Source organism: Canis lupus, chromosome 14, assembly GCF_048164855.1.
Source record: "Canis lupus baileyi chromosome 14, mCanLup2.hap1, whole genome shotgun sequence".
In the NCBI taxonomy this organism is placed as follows: Eukaryota; Metazoa; Chordata; class Mammalia; order Carnivora; family Canidae; genus Canis; species Canis lupus.
In genome coordinates this window covers 5,270,004-5,289,446 of record NC_132851.1, presented here as the reverse complement: position 1 = coordinate 5,289,446, position 19,443 = coordinate 5,270,004, and the positions used below count along the sequence as shown (strand labels likewise).

General features: G+C 38.1%; 1 protein-coding gene across 12 annotated transcripts in view; it reads left to right on the top strand.

Annotated features, from left to right (window-relative positions):
* Positions 1-19,443, top strand: part of NCALD (neurocalcin delta) — a 370,439-nt gene that overhangs the window by 286,902 nt on the left and 64,094 nt on the right. The window contains exon 1 of one of the 12 annotated variants that reach the window (XM_072774084.1): positions 2,997-3,243. The exons of 10 other annotated variants lie outside the window; for them this stretch is intronic. The gene's annotated coding sequence lies outside the window, so the exon portion shown is untranslated. Of the gene's footprint in view, positions 1-2,996; positions 3,244-19,443 lie in introns of those variants that run through there. One more of the 12 variants, XM_072774069.1, reaches the window with a different exon arrangement.

Genomic DNA, 19,443 nt, shown 5'->3' with positions numbered 1-19,443 from the left:
GCTCATCATGTCCTGGGTCCTGTGCTAACCCCAGAGTTGTAGAGATGAATAAGAGTCTGTCTTTCCCTGAAAGTCTTTGTAGACTTATCAGAATCAGACGGATAAACCAGAAATGACATACCCATTAAGCCATCTACCCTGTGGCCAGGAGTCAGAACTTTAGAATACACTGACTTTATAATCTTCACAACAACCTTAGGATGTAGACACTTGCCCAGATGAGATTTGAACCCAATGTCTCCAAAAAAGAAGTCCATGGCCTTCCCACTAATATTAAGATGGGGAGACAGGAACATTTTTACCTAGAATTATCAAATAAAAGGCTGATTATAGTTGTCTACTCATGGCACATACCACCTGTTAATTCAGATGAGTGAGCCCAAGTCAGACTCCTTGTTTGGTATTTATCAGTTATTTCCAGCAAAGTGATCAAACTAATAATAGGCAGCCTTGATATTCATACAGCAAGTGAAAACTATGGTGTAGAACTATTTTTGAATGGGTATTTTTAAATTCAGTGAATCATTTTCACCTAAAAAAAAATGAGTTATCATTTAAAAAATAAAATGACACATATTCCCTCAATATGGTGGGCTGTGATTGGAGAAACCCTCATCTGTATTTCCTATGATATTTTCAACTACATTTGCATTAATTAGCCAAATCAGTAGAAACCTCAGCTCCAACTGAGATCATCCTCTCCATTTAACCCCTGCAGGTAACTGATAGCTTCTTTAGCTGTAAGAAGAATCCTTAATCCTGGGTAGTTTGCAAAGGGAAAATGAGTGATGACAGGTTGGAAGCATGCTATAGAAAGGATGATTTACATGCAGCCACTTTTCATTTTGAAGGTCAGTCCACTGATTATTTTAACTTATAATGAGTTTAAGCCCAAGTCAATATATAGTAAAACATACCTATCATTTAAAAATGATAGAAAATTCAAAGTGAAAAGATGTTAGTTTTTGCTAAATTTCAAACTAAATTTCAAATTAAAGCAAGCCCTGAATTTTAGACCTATTCAGAATTGAGAACTTCTTATTTCAGAGGACATCACCTTTTGGCAGAGCTTGGTACTGCAGCTTTACTCAGATGCTGGAGCTGCAGAACGAGAACACGTTGCTCAGGCAGCCAAGGATCTGGAATCAGAAGGATCATAAAACAGGCAGCTCCGAGGACATGGGGCCCTGGAAAATCTGGAAAGACATGCTCTCTCTCTTTCCTTCCCATTCCACTCATTACTATGATATGCATTTCTGAACAAAGACCCAGAACTATAACTGAAAAAACTGCAAAATTGTGAATTGTGGCTGTTGCTGAAATCTGCCCCTGTAAGCAAATGGATAAAAACAGAAACTCAAGAGGAGCTGGAAGAAAAGATATCGTCAAAAAACCCCATAAGAATCCACACTGATGTTCTGAGACCATGCTAGTGATGGAAAGAAATACAAGAAACATGGGGGTAGTGGCGAGACATCTCATCCCACTTAGATGGACATTGGGTTCAATTAACCACTTGTTCTTGTGCCCAAAGGTAAATTCCCAACTGTCATGTCTCTGAAATCACTAAAGCACTGCAGCTTGATTTTACTTTTGCACTGCTACAGCTAATAGCTTCAGGAAAATAACTTTTCAAATATAAACGTATCTTTTCTTCCAGTTGGGGCTGGGACAGAAGTAAAAGAAAAGGAAGCTGGAATAGAAGGATTTTATAGCCACATTTTGGACATTAGTCTTTGTTCAACAAGAACCAATTTCTGACAATGAAGAAATTTCATTCTTTGAGAGTGGCACAAATGTAATCTGCTTAGGTGGTTTAGCTTCCATTTATATTTTGTAGTACTCCGGGAGCAACTCTTTTTTTTTTTTTTTTGTAAGAGCCAGAATGGAAATCCTTGTAACACTAGCATGGAAGGGTCCTTCAGGTTCTGAGAGTAATCTCCTTCCCTCTGCCTTTTAGCCCTTTTGCCCTTTGAATGAGTATACATTTTCTGCATGTATTTTTCATAGTACTTTCCTGTGGACTTCATTTCACTTTGTTTAATTGGCTTTCTGTTAATTGAGAGGGAGGATGAAGTAGGAAATAAGCATGTGTGAGAAGTGAGAAATAAGCAGGGATTGTCCTAAAGGAAATGAAGCTGAAGTTAGGAAATGTGCAGGACCGTCCCTCTATACTGCTGCTCTAGGCTTTCACGGCACTTTGTGTTTGTGGGGCATTGCCCATTTACTCCCTGCTGAGCCCCAAAGGGCTGTGGAGGAGAGCATTCAGGAGGAGAGGATTTGGCACCTGTTCGGTGACCTCAATGCAAGGGTCTAAAAGCATTTTAAATGTACTCACGAGGTGTTTTAATGTGGTACTGTTTTGCTACTTTGGTCATCGTTCTTGCATGGACATTTTACAGTGCAGGACTCCGGAATTCATCAGCCAAGTTTCTCCCCTTGGTGTCAGAGTCCTTAGATTCTCTCATCCGACCCTGGGCCTGGGCCACTACCCCCATGTTTCTTGTATTTCTTTCCATCACTAGCATGGTCTCAGAACATCAGTGTGGATTCTTATGGGGTTTTTTGACGATATCTTTTCTTCCAGCTCCTCTTGAGTTTCTGTTTTTATCCATTTGCTTACAGAGAGCTTTAATTAGCTCAGAAAACTTCCCCCAGAATTTTTCAGTTTCTTTCCTTCTGTTCTGGAGGGAGAGAGACACGCTCCATGCTGGTGATAACGAGACCAGTGGGAACTTACTTAGGGTGGCATGCATTTTCCTGCGAGGAACTAGAAAGAACAGACACCAGTCTTCAAGAGGAGAGTTGTAGGCATGCTTGAGTCACAACTTCGGAGGCTGAGGTTGTCGGGGAGCTGTCCGTGATGATTGTGGGGTGCGTGTGTGTACACACACATCCCCTACAGTGACAGATGACCTATTGAAATAATTTCAGAGCTGTTCTCTGGTTGCTACGACAACCAATGCTCTCTTGGCTTTCATCTGGCCATGTGACAGGGACTTTGACGTCAGCTGGAGGCAGACTCTGTGGCTGAGTCCACACAGTCAAAGGCCCGGGAGAAGCTGGTGGATGCGGCCGCGCCTCCTGCGGCTGCTCTGCGCCTGCTCTGCGCCTGCTCCTGCTCCTGCTCCTGCTCCTGCTCCTGCTCCTGCTCCTGCTCCTGCTCCTGCTCTGCCCGCCGCCGCCGCCGCCTCCCGGGGCGCAGAGCATGGACTGTTAAATCCTGCGCTTCTTTTGTGTGAGGTAATTAGTCGGCTTTATATACAATAGTTAGATGTTTATAGATTATTGCGGTTTTCCCCTCTCTTTTACCTCCTACAAGTTTGTCTTCATGAGCAATTATTGTTGTACCAGGGGAAAAAATGTGAAGCAGATTCTAGTTGCTAATTTTGTGCGGAGTCTCTGGAATTTGGTTAAATTTGGATTAATGTTCTCTAAAGTAAAGTTAAAATATAATCGCCCTTCTTGCTCAACACTTGCTAACATGACATTATTCAGAGATACGGATTTTGCAGCTTGAGCCAAATATTCCCCGTTGAATTCCAGGAATCCTCCCTTCAGCATTGTTTTGGGTTTCAAGACTCCAGCATAGTCTTGCAATATGTTGCTAACTGTTTTGTGTTTTTTTAAATTGTTACCCATTCTGAATCAGCCTAGAATAGTTTGGAATTTGGTTTCTAGCTTGCTTGCAACATGCATAATTAGCAACAATAGACACAGTGGGGAAAGAACATTATACTTTGAAACAAAAGTTGGGGTTTTTTCTTGTAAATAGGGTATTCTGAAAATACCAGGGAAACTGTCAACAGCTTCCTGTTTAGAGAAAAATAATCTAGAATATGCCAAAGAAGTTGGGGTGGAACCTCTTATGTATGTGTGCATGCAGTTGCTTTTTGGTTGTTAAAGCAAAGTGCACATTGTCAGTGTCTTCCTCTGCAAATTCAGCAGTGGAAGAGAATGGCATTGGATAGTCTTCACCGAGGAGTCCTGTAAGCTGTTCTTCTATTTAAGAACTGAAATATTGCCCACAGAAGGAAATGATAGCACTAAATCTGGATTATCATTGGTAGATGTTATTTTAATTCAAATACAGATATAGTCACTAATATTTGCTCTCAATTTTGAATGAATAATTTGATGACTGTGATTAATAAGGCCTTTTATCTCCTTATTCCTATTGCAGTAAACAATGCAAATTGTTTTATTTGCCTTTTTATAGTTCATTTTTCCCCAAGTTTAGTAATTTTGGATTTTCTATCATTGCACGCAGACTGAATGATTTTGTAGCTTGTAATTCAAAGAAAACCCTGGCATTTAAGTTAATCAAAGCCTGCCTTTATAACCAGGTTTCTAAATCTTACAAATTCAACAGGAAAAATAGGCAAATTTTAGGGCAGCACATGTAATGTACCTATTATTTTGTTGGATAGAAAATAATGGTTTAACTGTGTATATGAATAATATATATTTTGTGATATATGTATTATATTTCAATGTAATGCAAGAATATATTGTTGTTATTTTTTATATTCTTTATTAGTTTTAAAATTCTGATTGCATTTATTTTTTTCTTGGAGATGAGAATTTTGAACAGTATTTGGTTTCAGTGATAAGTGAATAACTGAGTGCATTAATAATTTTTCAGTAGTTTTCAATGACTGAATATTCATTGAACTGACTGGCATTTGATAAGTCTATTTTGGGTCAGAGTCCTCATGGAGGATTTTCCAAAAAGTCTAATGTGCTTACAGTCCAGGCATATCTACTGAGGCATCATTTCGTCATTTAATTTATCTCATAATTACACTAACTCAGAGGCCACACTCTTAACACCCCCTAGAAATATGTTAATTGATTTTTAACATTTTAAATAAGATGAACAGAACCAGTAGCATGTCATTTAAAAATACTATCTTTGATGGAGTACTTTGATGTTTGCTTCTTTTATGAAAAATAAGTAATTGTCATTATAGCTTAGATAGCAAAGATTTCTTTTTATCTCCCTTTATGATGTTTTAAATGAAAGTTCTTAAATGACTATTTCAATGCCCTTATAAAATACACTGGATTTCAGCAGTGTGGCATATAAGAGAACAAGTCTGTTGATGGCAAAATGTCATGATAAAGTTTATCACTAGGAGAGAAACCTATGCCATGACCTCAGAGATACTCTAGAATCTACAGGTTTTTTCTTGTGGCAAAATGAAAAAAAAAATTACTCTCATCACAGTCATCTACTTAAAGCAGTGAGACTGTGCTGATTTCAAGGTCAAGTTTGTTTCAGCTTCAAAAGATAGCAAAGAATGATTCGCATTGAAATCTGGTTGTTCTTTGTGTACAGTTTCGGGTTGTTGTTGTTGTTGTTGTTTTTTAACATTTTTGGTGTCATGGGCTTCTTTGGCAACCTGGAAAGCCTATAGACTTCTCAGAATGATGCTTTTAAATGTTAACTTATTCTTAAATAATACAAGCTAGCAGCAGGTATAGCTATCATAATTTTGAAGTAGTAATGAGTGTAAAAGATATTTCAGAATATCTATACTGACTATAACGTGATGTGAGAATATCCGTGATTTCTCTTGGTGACAAAATCACAGGTACTGTGGTTTGTAGCCTACATTTTAATTAAAAGAAATGCTAAATTTCAGTTTGAGACTGATGAAACTCAAAGTGTAATGTTTTTCCCATCCGAGTTCTTGGATCCTCTTGAATTCTATCCACCCTTGAGTTAAATGATATGTGAGCAAGTGATGCCAAAAGGTTTCAGAACTGCATCAGACAAAACACACACCATTTCCACATTCAGTTACACATCTGATTTTATTCTGTAAATGTGTGAATTTCACAGTATTCTCAAATTTCTGTGTGAAAAGGGATGATATATCCAGACAGCTACCAAACTAGAACTTTTGTTTATTTTCCAATCCATAGGCATTCTTATGTTACATGGATTGGGAAACTCTTACCTCATTAGATAGGAGTGAAGAGGAAAGACTCATAGTGTTAATGCAAGTTATTCAAGTTAAAACCATGGATCACAGAAGTAAGACTAAAGCTAGTTACAGAACAGCCTTTATTCACTCAGGGAAAATAAGCTAGTAGTACTCAGATGAAGAACACAGGATGTTATGTGAGGTCACTAGAGAGCTTATGTAACTTTCTAGTGTAAAATAAAGCACATACGTGTGTGAATCTATAAGTTGGGTACTCAGAATAGAACCTGCTAGTTTATCTACCAGAAGTCTCCAGGATGGATCACATTCAAAATGAAATGCGAATTAGAGACATTTTCCAAGTAATTTGAACTCAGAATCATATTTTACTTATTGTATATTTAAGAACATTACAGGAGGTATTAATATTATGGTTTAGCATGACTATATAAGCAATTGTCTCATTCTCACGTCACTTTGAATTTGCAGAAAATATTGCCTGATTTTCTTCTCCGACCAACTAGGTAGCTTTGCAGTTGGTTGGCTGATGTCATGTATCATTCATTACCTTTCCAGCTCTGCCTTTAGATTGTCCAAAGCCACTCTTTCTATTACATCAGCATCTCCCATCTCAGCGTCAGAGAATTGGAGCTGTGACATTTTGTACAAGCTGTTGTCTAAACTCAATCCAAATCCCTAACATTTGAAATGGAAGCTTAGCAATTTGCCTTCATGTGTTCTTGGGAAATTATGAAAGATGATTTTTCTCAAACATTTTTTATTCATTGGACAAGAAAAGAACACCTGCTTGGGGGTCTTTGAGTCTCTGAGGCAACTTAACAAAGAAACTTAGAAAAAGTCTAAAATCTCTGACTTCCAGCTGTATTGTTTGCTTCTTTGATGGCAGGTGTTTGAAATTTTAAGTTCAGAAAGGAATGTGCCATTACTCTTCATGAAATCAACTGTTATTTGAATGGTGCCCCATGATGGAAATCCAACTAGAAATAGCATTCCAGAATATAGTATTTTTTATTGTCTCCAGAAGTGATGCCATAAAAGTTAGTGCTCATTAAGACTTTGATATAAAAATTATATGATAAATATTTAAATTCACTGGAGCCATGTTCTTCAAACTAAAGACGGTCTGTTCTTTTTATCTCTTCAATGAACCTTAGTTTTTTGGGACATATTTCTATAAATGCCTTTAATTAGAGACACAGCATCTCTTTAAAATCTAGTTTACACTCATGTAAAACATACTTAGTGAATATTAAAGTTCTATATTTGATTTGCAGGAAAGTAATCTCTAATTGGAATGATATTCAGCTGCTGCTTGTCCTAATATAAGGATCGTTCATATTTTCTGAATTCTGTTTCAATGACTGCAGGAGAACCAAAGGCTGCATATTGCTTTTATGCAGGGATGAATCTTTTAAAGGATGATTCTAGATTTTCTTTACTTTTATGAATTTAAACCCTATCCATCAGAGGCAAATGTTGAGAAGTGTTATATTCTTTGGCTATCTGCTCAGCTCACTCCCACAGACTTTCATGTGATTCATACAACTAAAACCACAACCAATTTTGTGACCATATTTACACCATCCTCAGAGATAAAAAATAGCATCCTACAAAAGTTATCCCATCCTCCTCCTTCCCAGGCATTAGGTGCCACAGGAGGCAAGCATTTATCAATTGGTACTGCATCCACAGTATTATAGGAAGCACTTTGGGCCCCTCCCTCACACAGTCTTTGAGTGATATATGCCACTGGCATAAAGAACTCAGATTACTTTATGGACTTCTCATTTTTGTTTCCTTGAGCTTTTAGTCAAACATTCAGTCTTTCATACATTCAACAAGTTTTGCATACCTACTGTGTGCCAGGCATTATCCTAGACACCGGGATACTATGGTGAAGAAGACAGGCAAGGTCCCTAACATCGTGGAACTTATAGTCCACTTTTAGGGAACCTATATATATCAACAGACAAAGTTTCTTCCTAATGGCCATGCTGACCAGTGTAGTCAAAGCAGAGAATTATCTTTAAAAACAAACAAGCAAACAAACATCAAAACAAAAGAGACAAGCAAACAACTGGAAGCCATTAGATTTTACACCTGAGTTAAACCTTAGAAGAGGCATTCTTCAGCTGGTGAACAGCCAACCTAATTTGTTAAGCAATCTGTTCATATCAGTGTTCAGTATTCCAGATCAGTATTCCCAGCCCTATTCTCAGTGGGCCAAAGGCTATCTGTCTTCTAATTACGAAGAAAATGAGACTGGTACTAACTGACCTAAAGAATGATTATCTTTTAGGCAAATATGCTGTATTATGCAAATAAGAAGAGCCATTTTAAGAAAGGAATCCTTAAGTTAGTGGTGCCCAAATGCTGTGACCCTTGAACAACATGGTGGCTAGGGGTGCCAACCTCCCCTGAAGTCAAAAATCCAAATATAACTTTTGACTCCCCCAAAACTTAACTGTTAATACCCTAAATTGACCAGAAGTCTCACCAATAGTATAAACAATTAGCACATATTAGTATATGTATTTTATAGTGTATTTTTATAATAAAGTAACCTAGAGAAAAGAAAATCATAAGGAAAATGGTTACAGTACTATACTGTATTTATTAGAAAAAAAGATACATGTGTATGGGATGCCTGGGTGGCTCAATGGTGAGCATCTGCCTTTGGCTCAGGGTGTGATCCAGGACTGGGGATTGAGTCCCATATCAGGATCCCTGCAGGGAGCCTGCTTCTCCCTCTGCCTATGTCTCTGCCTCTCTCCCTCTCACGAATAAATAAGTCTTTTAAAAAAAAAATACATGTATAACTGGACCCCTACACAGTTCAAACCCATGTTCTTCAAGGGTTAACTCTATCTTATCTTCCCTGTACTAATCCAGTCAAGATAAGCTTACTGCTATAATAAACAATCCCAATGGCATAATGCCATTCATTTTTCATTCACCTGCAAATCAGATTTAGGAGAAAGGTTTTTTTTTTTAAGATTTATTTACTTGGGAGAGACAGAGAGAAAACATGAGTGGGGGAGGGGCAGAGGGAGAGGGAGAGAATCTCAAGTAGACTCCCCATTGAGCATGGAGCCAGGTCTGGAGCTCCATCTCACAACCTTGAGGTTATGACCTGAGCCAAAATCAAGAATCGGATGCTTAACTAACTGAGCCATCCAGGTACCCCTAGGAGAAAGATTTTATTCCACACAGTTATCCAAGAATTCAGTCTTCTATTTAGTTAAAATAATCTGGGGAAAATCCTACATCTATCACTTGCAGATGTTACTTTGGGCAAGTTATTGAAGTCACAGTTTTCCAGTCACCTGGATAATATAAGTGCCTACCTTATTGGTTTTTAAGTCAACTTAATTGGCTTAGTAAGTGACAGGTATTAGGTATTCAATAATGTGAACTGTCATCATTATTTTCTACCTCTGGTAGTGCTGCCACTACCACCATTTCCCCAGAAACCATGAAGTACCACTGCCCGAGGTGGAGTGGGTGTCTCCCTGGTATTATGATAGTAGCTAACATATAGGGAGCTAGATAGACTTCTAAGCTCTTTTCAAAATAACTAGTTTTTCTTCACAGGATCCCAATTATATAATTGAGGAAACTGAGGCACAGAGAGCTTAAGCAAACTGTCCAGTGTTACACAAGAATATATAACAGAGTTCTAGGTATCTGGCCCTAGAGTCCTGGCTCTTTATTCACTGTGCTATATTGCCTTTCAAGCTGGAATATATTTTATTTTCCCTATAGGTAACATGTGATAGCAGATTGTACTCTCCAAAATTGGCCATATAATTATATCTACTTCCACGTACTCTTCTAGAATCTTGGCACTCAACATAAAGAGCTGGAATCTGTTGGCCTCTCCTTGAACCTACATGGGCTTATGATTAGTCTAACTGGTAGAGCACAGTGGAAACAATGGTAGGTGACTTCCAAGGTTGGATCATCAAAAGATGCAATTTCTTTGTCTCTGAGGTATTCTTTGTATCTCTCACACATAACATTTGCTCTTGGAAATCAGCTGCCATGTTGTGAGGGAGCCCAGACCAAAACGGAGAGGCCATGTGTGTTTCAGCCAACACCTGCAGCTTAGGCCATAACGAATAGCCAGCACCAACCACCACCAGATCTATGAGTGGGCAAGCTTTCATAGGAATCCAGACCCTGGCTCTTAGGTCCCCCTATTTCCCCTATTCCTCCTGATACCAAGTGGACCAGAGATGAGCTATCCCTGCTGAACCCTAAATTGCAGATTCATGAACAAAATAAAAATTATTGTTGTTTTAAGTCTACAAATTTTGGTATTATCTCTTAAGCAGCCAGAGTAACTGGAACATTAAGGGTAATTAGATGTGACTAAAATACCTGTATAAGGGACTAAACTTCAGGTACATGGAACTTAAGTAGGTTTTTATGATTTGGGATAAGTACCTAACCTAATTAAAAGAATTTCTAGAGGAAAATGTATTTGAGTTACCAAATTACAAATGAGCATTAAGTACACACCTTGTTTGTAAATTCAGAACAGTGTCCTACATATTAATGCTTTTGCTGGTTCCAGAAGAACAGAACTTGACTGTATGCCTTAGAAAAATCTCCCTCATTGCTTCTGCTGCCTGAGACCCTTTCTGACAGACAGTCTGTGTGGACAGCAGTACTGATGCTATTTTTCCCTTGGTTACTGCTTAGTCCTTCTTATCTGCTTTTGTCTCCCTTGCTCACACCTACTCTGTCTAATCTACTGCCTCGTTTTCTATTGTTAGACCCTGCTGTCTTCTTGACACTCTCTTTTGGCTCATTTCCAATGCTTCTAAGCCTATTTTTCTGCTTTAATGGTTTACAGTAAAGCTAGGGAATTCCTCTTGGCCAGGTAAGATTTAGCTCATTCAGCAAAGTCTTCTTACAAAGCTGCCAAAATGGCAACTGTCCCATTGGCTTGTGGCTCCATGTGTTGGTCAAACCTAGCACTTGGAGTACTGAGAAATGTAGCCCTTACATCCTCACTCAAAGAGACACTGCTGGGATGCTTGGGTGGCTCAGCAGTCGAGCATCTGCCTTCGGCTCAGGGTGTGATCCCAGGATCTGGGATCAAGTTCCTCATCGGGCTCCTTGCAGGGAGCCTGCTTCTCCTTCTGCCTGCATCTCTGCCTCTCCCTGTGTGTCTCTCATAAATAAATAAAAAATCTTTTAAAAAAAGAGAGACACTGCTCTCTTGTGCTGCAGAGAAACCAATACCTGTTTTTTTCTTCTCGCTTACTTAAATGTCACCCTATCCTGATGGTTTTCTCACCTTCCTTTAATTGGTTTTTTCACTCATTCATGTATTCATTCAATACAGAATTAATAAATTCTATATAGTGGCCCTGTTGTTCTCCACCTATAGAAAGATTTTTTGTGTCCAAGGACTGGTAAGGTGCCTCCAGTTGTCTCTCATTTGCTTACCATTGATACCAGGCAGATGTGGTCCAATGATCCAACTGTTTCAATAATCAACACATGTCCCACTTTGTTCAAGATGTTCTAGCTAAGTAGGATACATCAAGCATAATACAGGACCAGCTAGTTTTTGAAAAGGTTATAGTCCAACTGGGGAGGCTGGACAGCATATGCATCTGAAATTGAAGAAGCTGTGTCTTGGTTACAACCTCTCATAATGCCCCAGGTAGTGCTCAGCACATTGTATCTAGTCATTAAATCTTTGGTAAGTGACTAATGAATAGATTAACCCTAGAAGGATATTGAGAGGCATCTTCCTTCAGGAAGGAATTAAGCTTTGAACTGAATCTTAAAGGATGGAGAATATTTGGCATGACCACAGAAGTGAAAGGATCATCCACAAGTAACAAACAGCATGGGTAATAGGAATTGACACCCATCTGGGATTGAGAAAACATTTGGGAAAAGGAAAAAAAAAAAAAAAACATATAATACCTAAGGTGGGTCAGTGGGGATCTAGAATTTATTAATTTAAGGTAAGCTGGATTTGATCAGATAGATAACAGGAAGCTAGTGAAAGTTTGGGAAGAGGTAAGTGATGTACGTGTCAAATAGTGTTATACTATTTTAATAACCCTGTTTACTTTTGCTTCATACAGCTTATTTTAAAATCCCAAATATGTGTTAAGTGCTTCCTTTTTCTCATAGAAAAGTTCTAACTTTTTAAACTAAAAAAATGTGAGTTATCTTTTGCCCTCAATGCTGCGAGAGTGGCCCTTTTAACTTTAGCCAGGCGATATCTGTAGGGAGAGCTATGTAACTTCATAGTTTTAAGACTATAATCTGTTTTTAGCAAAGTCATATTTTACATAAAACTCAAGCCAGCCGAAAAATTGAAGCCTTCCTAACATTTTCCATAGAATTATACTATAGTGATCATTGATATTCATAATGAAACCCCTAGGATATTGCACCATTATTCTGATGTCTTTTAATGAGTCATCAATGAAAGACTAAATTATAGTCAGTGATGTTTTAGTTGTAAGTACATTTCTTTTTTTTTTTAAAGATTTTATTTATTTATTCCTGAGAGACACACAGAGAGAGAGAGAGAGAGGCAGAGACACAGGCAGAGGGAGAAGCAGGCTCCACGCAGGGAGCCCAACGTGGGACTGGATCCTGGATCTCCAGGATCACACCCTGGGTGGAAGGCGGCGCTAAACCGCTGAGCCACCCGGGCTGCCCAGTACATTTCTAATCTTTGAAAATTGGCCATCAGTGTATGTGTTTGGCAACTATCAGAATGATTTCTTGTTTTTGTTTTTGTTTTTTTTTTAAGTAGGCTTTATGCAACGTGGGGCTCAAACTCCCTGAGATCAAGAGTCCCATGCTCTACCGACTGAGCCAGCCAGGCGCTCCACTATCAGAATGTTCTTAATCAGAGTATCACAATCTCAAGAAAAATATTGTAAATTATACATACAGATGTGTGTAGAATATATATTTTTAGTGTATGTATATTAGTATTACATATGTATATATTTATATAATATATATATTTATACACACACAATAAAAGAGTAACAAAAACATCATTTGTTAATCCTTCTAGTGAAATGTGAATTCACATATTGATATTGGTTATAACTTTGCCTCTGCCCCCTGTAGGTTAGTACTGTCCCTAAGGTCCAGTGCCTGCCAGGAATTGAATCTGTGATATAGTTGTTAAGTCTCCAATTAAATATAGATTTTATTTTATTTTATTTATTTATTTTTAAATACAGATTTTAAACCAGTTGAGGACAGAGAGTAGATTATCTCCACCTCCGACAGAGAGTAAAGTCTATGCTTTACGTTTACACAACATGACTCGCCACTGCTGCTAGCGACTGTGCATGTTTGGAAATCAATTCTGTTTACTGAGCCCATTGCACACATTAATGCTTCTTGCTACCTCCTGGCTACTCAGCAGTGAATGGCCACGGAACATTTGGTGATCCCTGAACTCTCTTCCAAGGCCAATTGCTGGGGGCAGTTAACTCAAACCATTCACTCTCTTGAGGATCTACTTTATAAGGAAACTGAGCAGAAGTTTAACTGCAAGTTATAGTTTTCATGAAATTATTTTCTGGCATATCCAGAAGTTGTTTACACAAAATAGAAGCTATTTAAGAAAGAGGCAACCTCTGGTCCAAATTTCATTTTGTAAAATAACTATCATTAAAATCTGCTAAATTGGGGTACCTGAGTGGCTCAATGGTTGAGCATCTGCCTTTGGCTCAGGTCGTGATCCTGGGGTCTTGGGATCAAGTCCCACATCTGGCTTCCCACAGGGAGCCTACTTTTCCCTCTGCCTGTGTCTCTGCCTCTCACTCTGTGTCTCTCAGGAATAAATAAATAAAAATTTTTCAAAAATCTTCTATATTCATCTCCAAAAATGTTAGCCAACTTCCAACTTTAAAAGCCCAATCCATTGTTCTTCAGAAAAGAGTTGACTTCTTCCTCTGGCCCTCAAAACAGCCTCACAGTTAATACCAAGACTGACCGAGATGGCTTACTGCTCTGTCAGCATCCCTCCCGGGAGGATTACTTTGTTAAAATCACAAAGGGTCTTGTAAAAGGTACAAAACTTAGTTGTGTTACAGGTTGACAAAAATATACTAATCTATAAAAATATACTGTTAAAAAAAAAAAGGAAAGGTCTCACTGAAATCACATTAAATCATGTCTGGGTTTAAGAAACAGGAAATTTTTTATTGTGGTAAAATACACATAACAAAAATTAACCTAAAAATTTCAACAGTTTTAAGTGTATAATTCAGTGACATTAAACACATTCATGTTGTGCAACCATGAACACCATACCTTTCCAGCAATTTTCATCTTCCCAAATTGAAGTTCTGTACCCATTATACACTAACTCCCCACCTCCCCACATCCCAGGCCTTGCTAATGACCATTTAACTTTCTTTAAGAGGTACATTTTAAGGAAGTTTGAAATAAACCTATAATTTTTCTTTCCCTTGTATACACTCTTCAATTAGTAAAATCTCTGTTAAAAGTCCCCAAATAACTGGGAGATTCTTAGGTTTACAAGTGGGCAAAGTTTATGCAGAGTTCCATGATGTAGAGGTTTCAGTTATACAGTGGAGATGATGGATTGAAACCTGTTTTCCAAACCACCTATTTAAATCCTATTCAGTACCATTTTTGCATAATTATTTGGCTCGCCACTTTGATTATCAAAAATAAAATCATTTAACCTGAGACTTTCTGGTCCCAGTGATCTACTCAAATAGTCTTCTACTAATGCTCATTTTAAGTAACTTAAGTATAGAATAATACATGTTTATGGTAAAACGTTTGGACAATATAAAAGAACATAAAGAAAGAAATCCTCTCTTAATATTCTACTGCCTAAAGTAGCCACAATTAATATTTTCAAGTTAAAAAGCATTATAATTCATTTTACTTTATTTTAACAGAAGAAAAAGAACTCTGAAATAAACTTGAGGATTTGAACTTCAGATGATTTCTTTAAAGCAGGAATTATTGGATTCTAATGAAATTGAATTAAAAATTAAAAATTAAAAATTTTAAATCAATCAAATAGAAAGAGATTGGGGAATCAACATTTCTTAAAAACTAATTGTTTCTTAATGGGTATATAGGTTTATATTTTCAGTTAGTTAAAACTTAGTTAACCATCTCATGAAGATCTGAAAAGACCATAGATAATCAAACAAAAATACCTTTGGGAAAATAAAATGTTTTTAACCAGAGTTCGAAACTTAATTTCACCCTTAGGAATATTCTCCTGGGAAAAAAAAAAAAAAAACTAGATAAAAAGCATAATCTATAAGAAACATCATCCATGAAGTTACAAACCTCTTTCAAAGGGGAAAATAAATCATACAATGGGGAAGCAGTTATTTTACCCAGTGAACTAGAACTCACAGAGATTTTAGAGGAATTCACTGTATTTATTGACCCTCTCCCTTGATCACAGAGGCTTAACTTTATGTGCTTCAGACACCAGTGTTTTTTATATTCCGTTTATTAAATTCAAACTATATTTTGATTTGCTTCATATTGAGACTTGACTGCCTTTTATGGTTATTTTTTTAAAAGATTTGTATTTATTTATTCATGAGAGACACAGAGAGAGGGACAGAGACATAGGCAAAGGGAGAAGCAGGCTTCCCATAGGGAGCCCAATGTGGGACTCCATCCCAGGACCCCGGGATCACGACCTGAGCCAAAGGCAGACGCTCAATCACTAAGCCACCCAGGTACTCCAACCTTTTATGAATATTTATCTTCCTAGCATTTCTTATTTTCTTTCTCTTCTCTGGTTGACCTGAAGAAACTTAAATCTTAAGTACATATGTGGTGTGTCAACGTTTGCTTCTTGATTCTTAAGTATCCAGTAGGTCTTGATAACCATTTGTTTGTTGAAGAGTCTTCATTCTCCTGTTTCCTAATTCAGACTAAATAGGCTATTTCACTGGTATATCTTTCCATCAGAACTGGATTATTTCCATGATTTCGAGGTCTACCTACTTCTTGGATTCATTTTCAATTTTTCTAGAATATATTTCTAAGTTGGTCCCTCAAAACAGCAGACCTGCTAACTCCTTGTAAATTTCATTTTGCCCTTATAATTGAAAAACTAGATTCAAAATAATTTTCCACCATTTTATGGGCTTTGCTCTAATGTGTTCTAGCAAACTGAAAAGCAGATGCAAAGTCTGCTGCCATTCTCTTCACAGGTGGCTCTTTTATTCCCTCCCTGAGTTTTCAGAATTTTCTCATTGTATCTGGAAATCATAAAATTCACCAGAAAGTGTCAAGGTATGTCATTTTTTTCATTTTTCCACTTGAAGCTATATTAATCTGAAGATTCAAGGTTTATTCAGCTCAGGAAAATATCCTGTTACTTCTTTGAAATATTCATCTTCTCTGTCATCTGTATTTTCTCCTCCAAAAGCTTTTATTGTTGGAAAGATATTAGAAGACACCTGAGCTCTTGGATCTTAGATCTCTCTCCTCTATGTTCTTAAATTTTCTCTCTCTCTCTCTCTTTTTTTTAAGATCTTATTTACTTATTTGAGAGAGAGAGAGATAGCACAAGTCAGGGGGAAGCGGCAGATGGAGAAGAAGAAGCAGATTCCCCACTGAGCAGGAAGCCTTACTCAAGGCTCATCCCAGGATCTTGAGATCATGACCTGAGCCAGGGCAGGCGCTTAACTGACTGAGCCACCCAGGTGCCCTTCTCTTTTTTTTCTTTTATGTGCATTCCAAGAATTTCCTCAAATTTGTCTCGCAGATCTCAAATTTATTTTTATGTCATGTCATTTCAGTAAATTCAGCCTTTCTACTCAGGATCTTTTAAAAATCTTTAATTTTTTTGAAAAACGTTTTTTTATGGCTCCTTTTTCAAAATATCGTACTCTTGTTTATGGATACAATAGTCTCCCAAATTTCCCCGAAAACAGTAGTAACACTTTAAAAAAAAAAAGTTATATTCTATGTCCTGTTTCAACTCTATTTCTTTTGGCATCAGTTGTTCTGTTGTTCTTCTGAATCCTTGTCTTTTATGCTCTTGGCTTTTCTTACATAACTGTTGCCTTTATGGCCCAATCATATTTATAAATGAAGTCCTGGGTTGACTAGTAGAGGCACCTGGTGGGATTTCCTTGGCAGTTATACAGGAATGTTTTTCTACCGTGCTTCTCATACAGGGCAGGGCAGAGCAGGGCAGGCAGGTTTATGGTAGGAACATTTGAGAATAAGAAGCAGGTAGGCAAGCTATGACTGCCCATACTGCCCAAGTCAGGAAGACTATATTTAGAGGGGTGAACTGCATAGTGTACTGCCTTTTGTGCAGAGTTTGGAGTAGAGTGGGAAAAGATAGGGAAAAAAGCATTCTGCAGAGCCTTTCTATTAATTACCTTCTCTGCTCCTTCTCCCTGTGGCTCCAGATCTGAATTCTCTGGGGTTCTGTTGTTGGGAAGAACAGCTCTCACCTCTCTATCACCTCTCTCTGAAACCTAATCTCTGTGATGGTTTTTATTGACTCAATCCAACCATGTCAGTTCACTATTTTCCAGAAATTTTAACATTTCTGTCTACAGATGGTAACCTTTTCTGATTTCCATCCCTATTACTGATTATTCTTCTTCATACATATTTTCTACCATTTCAGTGGAACTTTTAGAGGTAGAATACATAGACTTGTATGCTTCGTCTGCCATTTTAAAGTGAAGTTGTATTAACATTCGCAATGTTTATCCCAATGTGTTAGTATGTGAGACTAGGGCACATGTGTTTTTCTCCACAAGGTCATTTCTTTTTCCTTCATGGCCCTAGACAGCACTCCCAACCCTGTTTGGACATATGATCAAAATGGATCATTTATACAGAGAAAAGTGAAAGAAGATGGATCACATTCTCTGATTCCATCATTAGACTCATAGTATCTGCCTCCAACAGGTACCCCCTCATCCTTCAGGACTCCACTCAAGCCCTGCCTTTTCTCAGAAGCCCTTGCTAGTTTCACCAGGACTCTTGCATAATACAAACCCGTATTATAACACTAACCACACAGTGCTCTGATTTCCTATTGTCTCTTCCATTAAACCTCATGCTCCCTGAAGGTAAATGAGGTGCTTTGTTTCAAGTCTGTATCCTCAATGTACTCCACAGGGTCTGGCATGCGCATTAAGTGCCTGATAGAGATCAAATAACCAAGTCACTGAATGAATGAACAAGGGAATGAACAAATTTGATGTGGTTATTAGAAACAGGTGTGCTGTATTTCTTTGCAGAAAATGAGACCACTGACTTCCTGATTGTCAGAAGAAGCTTTGAGTAGGGTGTTTCAGACAGATGGAGCATCATGGGAAAAGCCCAAGGCATGGATTTTTGGAGAAACAGGTGGAAGTTGTTCCCAAATTTGCTGTAGATAATTGGTTCATCCAAATACAATCTAATCTCTGCTGTGTCCTTTTCTGCTGAGTGGCAGTATTATTACAAGGTTCTTCTATCTTTGCCAGTTCAGTGAATACAGCCCTAATTAGAACTATTGTACTTTGGCAAAAATGTTGGTGCCTCAATTCCTCATGATTTGAAACCTTCACCAGTCTTCTTTGCAAGTTTACATCTAAGGATCTGCTTATATTTGTCTACAATATCATTACCTGTATTGAGCCCTCACTTCACAGGAACAGCATGAAACCACAGACAACTAAGAACCGGGCTTCCAAGCCCTACTGAGTTCCTGAAGCCTGCTGGAAATTGGTAAAGCATGAACCCCTCAGTTGCAGAGCTCTGCCTTTCACATAATTACCTAGCAGAACTTCCCTGCTCAAATGCCTCTGAACCAGGTCACCATCTGAAAGTCCTCTGCAGAAGTCTCAGGGCCTCGCCTCCCATTTCTGGTAACTTAATAAAAAGCTACTAGTTTTCAGAGCAGGTAGGCTCTCAATTCCTGGTTAATTAAAATGAGTCGTTTCTTTTCAAGATGTGTTATTCTATCCACATAGCAGGTGTTCAAATAGTTGTCAAATAGATGAATGAATGAAATCCAAAAAGGATTGGGTTTGCTTTTTCTGAAATTAGATTCCAGGAGCACATTTATTGGAAAGTACCCGACAGAGGTGCAGAGATCTGCTTTGGATTGCAGAACATTTACTCCTTCCATCTCAGTCATTTCAGTTCCATCACATACTATACACGTCACCCATCTCTTATCTTTGGGGGATTTAGACTGTCACTAAACACATCTCCATAGGATCATTTTATTTGTCCCTAACACAAGATCGTCTGGGGAATACGCTGCTCCCTGTGGGCCCCTCCTCACTTGCCAAGGTGGAGACCCTGACTCAAAGGGCACATCCATGACACCCCCAACTTTTCAGTGTTGCATTGGGCTTCTTTTTGAGAGTGTAGCTCTGTGGCCCCCCAGCAATCTGGTGTTAGATGTGGATGGAACCGTGTAAAGCAGAACATTCCCAGTTGTATGACTTAGGAG